This window comes from Phyllobates terribilis, unplaced genomic scaffold, assembly GCF_046119375.1.
Source record: "Phyllobates terribilis strain yellow unplaced genomic scaffold, ASM4611937v1 Scaffold_39__1_contigs__length_11870865, whole genome shotgun sequence".
Taxonomy (NCBI): domain Eukaryota; kingdom Metazoa; phylum Chordata; class Amphibia; order Anura; family Dendrobatidae; genus Phyllobates; species Phyllobates terribilis.
The window spans coordinates 6,050,084-6,059,148 of NW_027362799.1; positions in this window are offsets into that span (position 1 = coordinate 6,050,084).

Consider the following 9,065-nt stretch of genomic DNA (forward strand, 5'->3'; position numbering starts at 1 on the left):
AAGTGGCGTTTAAACCGTCTTGTTAAGCTACTGTGACCTGGACGTTTCTACCAAAGGGCATTTAAACAGTCTTATTAAGCTACTGCGACCTGCTCGTCTCTTGCAAGGGGCATTTAAACCGTCTTGTTAAGCTACTGCGACCTCCACCGCTCTTCCAAGGGGCATTTTAACCGTCTTGTTTAGCTACTGCGACCTGCGCGTCTCTTTCAAGGGGCATTTAAACTGACTTTTTAAGCTACAGCGACCTGCACGTCTCTTCCAAGGGGCATCTAAACCATCTTGTTAAGCTACTGCGAATTGCACGTGTTTCCCAAGGGGCATTTAAATAGTTTTGTTAAGCTGCTGTAACCTCCACCACTTTTCCAAGGGGCATTTAAACCATCTTTTTAAGCTACTGTGACCTGCACGTCTCTTTCAAAGAGCATTTAAACCATCTTGTTCAACTACTGCGACCTGCATGTTTCTTCCAAGGGGCATTTAAACTGTCTTGTTAAGCTACTGCGACCTGCACATCTCTTCCAAGGGGCATTTAAACCGTCTTGTTAAGCTACTGCGACCTGCATGTCTCTTCCAAGGGGCATTTAAACAGTCTTGTTAAGCTACTGCGACCTGCACGTCTCTTCCAAGGGGCATTTAAACCCTCTTGTTTAGCTACTGCTACCGCCACTGCTCTTCCAAGGGGCATTTCAACCGTCTTGTTAAGCTACTGCAACCTGCATGTCTCTTGCAAGGGGCATTTAAGCTGACTTGTTAGGCTACTGCGACCTCCACGTCTCTTCCAAGGTGCATTTAAACCGTCTTGTTAAGCTACTGCGACCTGCACATCTCTTCCAAGGGGCATTTAAACCTTCTTGTTAAGCTACTGCGACCTGCACGTCTCTTCCAAGGGGCATTTAAACCGTCCTGTTAAGCTAGTGTAACCTCCACCACTTTTCCAAGGGACATTTAAGCCGTCTTGTTAAGCCACTGCGACTTGCTCGTCTCTTCCAAGGGGCCTTTAAACCGTCTTGTTAAGCTACTGCGACCTGTTCGTCTTTTCCAAGTAGCCTTTAAACCGTCTTGTTAAGTTACTGCGACCTGCATGTCTCTTCCAAGGGGCATTTAAACCATCTTGTTAAGCTACTGCGACCTGCAAGTCTCTTCCAAGGGGCATTTAAACCGTCTTGATAAGCTGCTGCGACCTGCATGTCTCTTCCAAGGGTCATTTAAACCGTCTTGTTAAGCTACTGCGACCTCCACCGCTCTTCCAAGAGGCATTTAAACCTTCTTGTTAAGCTGCTGCGACCTGCATGTCTCAACCAAGGGGCATTTAAACCGTCTTGTTAAGCTACTGCGACCTCCACCGCTCTTCCAAGGGGCATTTAAACCGTCTTGTTAAGCTACTGTGACCTGCACGTCTCTTCCAAGGGGCATTTAAACAGTCTTGTTAAGCTACTGCTACCGCCACCGCTCTTCCAAGGGGCATTTTAACCGTCTTGTTAAGCTACTGCGACCTGCACATCTCTTTCAATGGGCATTTAAACCGTCTTGTTAAGCTACTGTAACCTCCACCTCTTTTCCAAGGGGCATTTAAACCGTCTTGTTAAGCTACTGCAACCTGCACGTCTTTTACAAGGGGCATTTAAACCGTCTTGTTAAGCTACTGTGACCTGCAAGTCTCTTCCAAGGGGCATTTAAACTGTCTTGATAAGCTGCTGTGACCTGCATGTCTCTTCCAAGGGGCATTTAAAACGTCTTGTTAAGCTACTGCGACCTGCACGTCTCTTCCAAGGGGCATTTAAACCGTCTTGTTAAGCTACTGCGACCTGCATGTCTCTTCGACGGGGCATTTAAACCATCTTGTTAAGCTACTGTGACCTGCAAGTCTCTTCCAAGGGGCATTTAAACCGTCTTGTTAAGCTACTGCTACCGCCACCGCTCTTCCAAGGGGCATTTTAACCGTCTTGTTAAGCTACTGCGACCTGCACGTCTCTTTCAATGGGCATTTAAACCGTCTTGTTAAGCTACTGTAACCTCCACCTCTTTTCCAAGGGGCATTTAAACCGTCTTGTTAAGCTACTGCAACCTGCACGTCTTTTCCAAGGGGCATTTAAACCGTCTTGTTAAGCTACTGCTACCGCCACCGCTCTTCCAAGGGGCATTTTAACCGTCTTGTTAAGCTACTGCGACCTGCACGTCTCTTTCAATGGGCATTTAAACCGTCTTGTTAAGCTACTGTAACCTCCACCTCTTTTCCAAGGGGCATTTAAACCGTCTTGTTAAGCTACTGCAACCTGCACGTCTTTTCCAAGGGGCATTTAAACCGTCTTGTTAAGCTACTGTGACCTGCAAGTCTCTTCCAAGGGGCATTTAAACTGTCTTGTTAAGCTACTGCGACCTGCACATCTCTTCCAAGGGGCATTTAAACCGTCTTGTTAAGCTGCTGCGACCTGCATGTCTCTTCCAAGGGGCATTTAAACAGTTTTGTTAAGCTACTGCGAACTCCTCCGCTCTTCCAAGGGGCATTTAAACATCTTGTTAAGCTACTGCGACCTGCACGTCTCTTCCAAGGGGCATTTAAACCCTCTTGTTAAGCTACTGCTACCGCCACTGCTCTTCCAAGGGGCATTTCAACCGTCTTGTTAAGCTACTGCAACCTGCTTGTCTCTTGCAAGGGGCATTTAAACCGTCTTGTTAAGCTATTGTAACCTCCACCACTTTTCCAAGGGACATTTAAACCGTTTGTTAAGCTACTGCGACTTGCTTGTCTCTTCCAAGGGGCCTTTAAACCTTCTTGTTAAGCTACTGCGACCTGCTCGTCTCTTCCAATGGGCATTTAAACCATCTTGTTAAGCTACTGCAACCTGCAAGTCTCTTCCAAGGGGCATTTAAACAGTTTTGATAAGCTGCTGCGACCTGCATGTCTCTTCCAAGGGGCATTTAAACCGTCTTGTTAAGCCACTGCGACCTCCACCGCTCTTTCAAGAGGCATTTAAACCTTCTTCTTAAGCTTCTGAGACCTGCATGTCTCAACCAAGGGGCATTTAAACCGTCTTGTTAAGCTACTGCAACCTCCACAGCTCTTCCCAGGGGCATTTAAACCGTCTTGTTAAGCTACTGCGACCTGCACGTCTCTTCCAAGGGGCATTTAAACAGTCTTGTTAAGCTACTGCTACTGCCACCGCTCTTCCAAGGGTCATTTTAACCGTCTTGTTAAGCTACTGCGACCTGCACGTCTCTTTCAACGGGCATTTATACAGTCTTGTTAAGCTTCTGCGCCTTGCATGTCTTTTCCAAGGGGCATTTAAACCGTCTTGTTAAGCTACTGCAATCTGCACTTCTCTTCCAAGGGGCATTTAAACCGTCTTGTTAAGCTACTGCGACCTGTAAGTCTCTTCCAAGGGGCATTTAAACCGTCTTGATAAGCTGCTGCGACCTGCATGTCTCTTCCAAGGGGCATTTAAAACGTCTTGTTAAGCTTCTGCGCCTTGCATGTCTCTTCCAAGGTGCATTAAAAACCGTCTTGTTAAGCTACTTCGACCTGCACGTCTCTTTCAAGGGGCATTTAAACCGTCTTGTTAAGCAGCTGCGACCTGCATGTCTCTTCCAAGGGGCATTTAAACCGTCTTGTTAAGCTACTGCGACCTCCACTGCTCTTCCAAGGGGCACTTAAACCGTCTTGTTAAGCTACTGTGACCTGCAAGTCTCTTCCAAGGGGCATTTAAACTGTCTTGATAAGCTGCTGCGACCTGCATGTCTCTTCCAAGGGGCATTTAAAACGTCTTGTTAAGCTACTGCGACCTGCACGTCTCTTCCAAGGGGCATTTAAACCGTCTTGTTAAGCTACTGTGACCTGCATGTCTCTTCGAAGGGGCATTTAAACCATCTTGCTAAGCTACTGTGACCTGCAAGTCTCTTCCAAGGGGCATTTAAACCATCTTGTTAAGCTACTGCTACCGCCACCGCTCTTCCAAGGGGCATTTTAACCGTCTTGTTAAGCTACTGCGACCTGCACGCCTCTTTCAACGGGCATTTAAACCGTCTTGTTAAGCTACTGTAACCTCCACCTCTTTTCCAAGGGGCATTTAAACCGTCTTGTTAAGCTACTGCAACCTGCACTTCTCTTCCAAGGGGCATTTAAACCGTCTTGTTAAGCTACTGCGACCTGTACGTCTCTTCCAAGGGGCATCTAAATCGTCTTGTTAAGCTACTGCGATTTGCACGTGTTTCCAAGGGGCATTTAAACAGTTTTGTTAAGCTACTGTAACCTCCACCACTTTTCCAAGGGGCATTTAAACCATCTTGTTAAGCTACTGTGACCTGCACGTCTCTTTCAAGGAGCATTTAAACCATCTTGTTCAACTACTGCGACCTGCATGTTTCTTCCAAGGGGCATTTAAACTGTCTTGTTAAGCTACTGCGACCTGCACATCTCTTCCAAGGGGCATTTAAACCGTCTTGTTAAGCTGTTGCGACCTGCATGTCTCTTCCAAGGGGCATTTAAACAGTCTTGTTAAGCTACTGCGAACTCCACCGCTCTTCCAAGGGGCATTTAAACCATCTTGTTAAGCTACTGCGACCTGCACGTCTCTTCCAAGGGGCATTTAAACCCTCTTATTAAGCTACTGCTACCGCCACTGCTCTTCCAAGGGGCATCTCAACCGTCTTGTTAAGCTACTGCAACCTGCATGTCTCTTGCAAGGGGCATTTAAACCGTCTTGTTAAGCTACTGCGACCTCCACCGCTCTTCCAAGGGGCATTTAAACCGTCTTGTTAAGCTACTGCGACTTGCAAGTCTTTTCCAAGGGGCATTTAAACCGTCTTGTTAAGCTACTGTAAGCTCCACCACTTTTCCAAGGGGCATTTAAAACGTCTTGTTAATCTACTGCGACCTGCACTTCTCTTCCAAGGGACATTTAAACCATCTTGTTAAGCTACTGCGACCTGCATGTCTCTTCCAAGGGGCATTTAAATGGTCTTGTTTAGCTACAGCGACCAGCACGTCTCTTCCAAGGGGCATTTAAACCATCTTGTTAAGCTACTGCGACCTGCATGTCTCTTATAAGTGGAATTTAAACCATCTTGTTAAGCTACTGCGACTTGCACGTCTTTTCCAAGGGGCATTTAAATCGTCTTGTTAAGCTACTGCGACCTGGATGTCTCTTCCAAGGGGCATTAAAAACCGTCTTGTTAATCTACTTCGACCTGCACGTCTCTTTCAAGGGGCATTTAAACCGTCTTGTTAAGCAGCTGCGACCTGCATGTCTCTTCCAAGCGGCATTTAAACCGTCTTGTTAAGCTACTGCGACCTCCACCGCTCTTCCAAGGGGCATTTAAACCGTCTTTTTAAGCTCCTGCGACCTGCACGTCTCTTCCAAGTGGCATTTAAACCGTCTTGTTAAGCTACTGTGACCTGCACGTTTCTACCAAGGGGCATTTAAACAGTCTTATTAAGCTACTGCGACCTGCTCGTCTCTTGCAAGGGGCATTTAAACCGTCTTGTTAAGCTACTGCGACCTCCACCGCTCTTCCAAGGGGCATTTTAACCGTCGTGTTTAGCTACTGCGACCTGCGCGCCTCTTTCAAGGGGCATTTAAACTGACTTGTTAAGCTACTGCGACCTGCACGTCTCTTCCAAGGGGCATCTAAACCGTCTTGTTAAGCTACTGCGAATTGCACGTGTTTCCCAAGGGGCATTTAAACAGTTTTGTTAAGCTACTGTAACCTCCACCTCTTTTCCAAGGGGCATTTAAACCATCTTGTTAAGCTACTGTGACCTGCACGTCTCTTTCAAGGAGCATTTAAACCATCTTGTTCAACTACTGCGACCTGCATGTTTCTTCCAAGGGGCATTTAAACTGTCTTGTTAAGCTACTGCGACCTGCACATCTCTTCCAAGGGGCATTTAAACCGTCTTGTTAAGCTGCTGCGACCTGCATGTCTCTTCCAAGGGGCATTTAAACAGTCTTGTTAAGCTACTGCGAACTCCACCGCTCTTACAAGGGGCATTTAAACCATCTTGTTAAGCTACTGCGACCTGCACGTCTCTTCCAAGGGGCATTTAAACCCTATTGTTAAGCTAGTGATACCGCCACTGCTCTTCCAAGGGGCATTTCAACCGTCTTGTTAAGCTACTGCAACCTGCATGTCTCTTGCAAGGGGCATTTAAGCTGTCTTGTTAAGCTACTGCGACCTCCACGTCTCTTCCAAGGTGCATTTAAACCGTCTTGTTAAGCTACTGCGACCTGCACATCTCTTCCAAGGGGCATTTAAACCTTCTTGTTAAGCTACTGCGATCTGCACGTTTCTTCCAAGGGGCATTTAAACCGTCTTGTTAAGCTATTGTAACCTCCACCACTTTTCCAAGGGACATTTAAACCGTCTTGTTAAGCCACTGCGACTTGCTCGTCTCTTCCAAGGGGCCTTTAAACCGTCTTGTTAAGCTACTGCGACCTGTTCGTCTTTTCCAAGGAGCCTTTAAACCGTCTTGTTAAGCTACTGCGACCTGCATGTCTCTTCCAAGGGGAATTTAAACCATCTTGTTAAGCTACTGCGACTTGCACGTCTTTTCCAAGGGGCATTTAAACCGTCTTATTAAGCTACTGCGACCTGGATGTCTCTTCCAAGGGGCATTAAAAACCGTCTTGTTAAGCTACTTCGACCTGCACGTCTCTTTCAAGGGGCATTTAAACCGTCTTGTTAAGCAGCTGCGACCTGCATGTCTCTTCCAAGGGGCATTTAAACCGTCTTGTTAAGCTACTGCGACCTCCACCGCTCTTCCAAGGGGCATTGAAACCGTCTTTTTAAGCTCCTGCGACCTGCACGTCTCTTCCAAGTGGCGTTTAAACCGCTTGTTAAGCTACTGTGACCTGGACGTTTCTACCAAAGGGCATTTAAACAGTCTTATTAAGCTACTGCGACCTGCTCGTCTCTTGCAAGGGGCATTTAAACCGTCTTGTTAAGCTACTGCGACCTCCACCGCTCTTCCAAGGGGCATTTTAACCGTCTTGTTTAGCTACTGCGACCTGCGCGTCTCTTTCAAGGGGCATTTAAACTGACTTGTTAAGCTACTGCGATCTGCACGTTTCTTCCAAGGGGCATTTAAACCGTCTTGTTAAGCTATTGTAACCTCCACCACTTTTCCAAGGGACATTTAAACCGTCTTGTTAAGCCACTGCGACTTGCTCCTCTCTTCCAAGGGGCCTTTAAACCGTCTTGTTAAGCTACTGCGACCTGTTCGTCTTTTCCAAGGAGCCTTTAAACCGTCTTGTTAAGCTACTGCGACCTGCATGTCTCTTCCAAGGGGAATTTAAACCATCTTGTTAAGCTACTGCGACTTGCACGTCTTTTCCAAGGGGCATTTAAACCGTCTTATTAAGCTACTGCGACCTGGATGTCTCTTCCAAGGGGCATTAAAAACCGTCTTGTTAAGCTACTTCGACCTGCACGTCTCTTTCAAGGGGCATTTAAACCGTCTTGTTAAGCAGCTGCGACCTGCATGTCTCTTCCAAGGGGCATTTAAACCCTCTTGTTAAGCTACTGCGACCTCCACCGCTCTTCCAAGGGGCATTGAAACCGTCTTTTTAAGCTCCTGCGACCTGCACGTCTCTTCCAAGTGGCGTTTAAACCGTCTTGTTAAGCTACTGTGACCTGGACGTTTCTACCAAAGGGCATTTAAACAGTCTTATTAAGCTACTGCGACCTGCTCGTCTCTTGCAAGGGGCATTTAAACCGTCTTGTTAAGCTACTGCGACCTCCACCGCTCTTCCAAGGGGCATTTTAACCGTCTTGTTTAGCTACTGCGACCTGCGCGTCTCTTTCAAGGGGCATTTAAACTGACTTGTTAAGCTACAGCGACCTGCACGTCTCTTCCAAGGGGCATCTAAACCATCTTGTTAAGCTACTGCGAATTGCACGTGTTTCCCAAGGGGCATTTAAATAGTTTTGTTAAGCTACTGTAACCTCCACCACTTTTCCAAGGGGCATTTAAACCATCTTTTTAAGCTACTGTGACCTGCACGTCTCTTTCAAAGAGCATTTAAACCATCTTGTTCAACTACTGCGACCTGCATGTTTCTTCCAAGGGGCATTTAAACTGTCTTGTTAAGCTACTGCGACCTGCACATATCTTCCAAGGGGCATTTAAACCGTCTTGTTAAGCTACTGCGACCTGCATGTCTCTTCCAAGGGGCATTTAAACAGTCTTGTTAAGCTACTGCGACCTGCACGTCTCTTCCAAGGGGCATTTAAACCCTCTTGTTTAGCTACTGCTACCGCCACTGCTCTTCCAAGGGGCATTTCAACCGTCTTGTTAAGCTACTGCGACCTGCATGTCTCTTGCAAGGGGCATTTAAGCTGTCTTGTTAGGCTACTGCGACCTCCACGTCTCTTCCAAGGTGCATTTAAACCGTCTTGTTAAGCTACTGCGACCTGCACATCTCTTCCAAGGGGCATTTAAACCTTCTTGTTAAGCTACTGCGACCTGCACGTCTCTTCCAAGGGGCATTTAAACCGTCCTGTTAAGCTAGTGCAACCTCCACCACTTTTCCAAGGGACATTTAAGCCGTCTTGTTAAGCCACTGCGACTTGCTCGTCTCTTCCAAGGGGCCTTTAAACCGTCTTGTTAAGCTACTGCGACCTGTTCGTCTTTTCCAAGGAGCCTTTAAACCGTCTTGTTAAGCTACTGCGACCTGCATGTCTCTTCCAAGGGGCATTTAAACCATCTTGTTAAGCTGCTGCGACCTGCAAGTATCTTCCAAGGGGCATTTAAACCGTCTTGATAAGCTGCTGCGACCTGCATGTCTCTTCCAAGGGGCATTTAAACCGTCTTGTTAAGCTACTGCGACCTCCACCTCTCTTCCAAGGGGCATTTTAACCGTCTTGTTTAGGTACTGCGACCTGCGTGTCTCTTTCAAGGGGCATTTAAACTGACTTGTTAAGCTACTGCGATCTGCACGTTTCTTCCAAGGGGCATTTAAACCGTCTTGTTAAGCTATTGTAACCTCCACCACTTTTCCAAGGGACATTTAAACCGTCTTGTTAAGCCACTGCGACTTGCTCGTCTCTTCCAAGGGGCCTTTAAACCG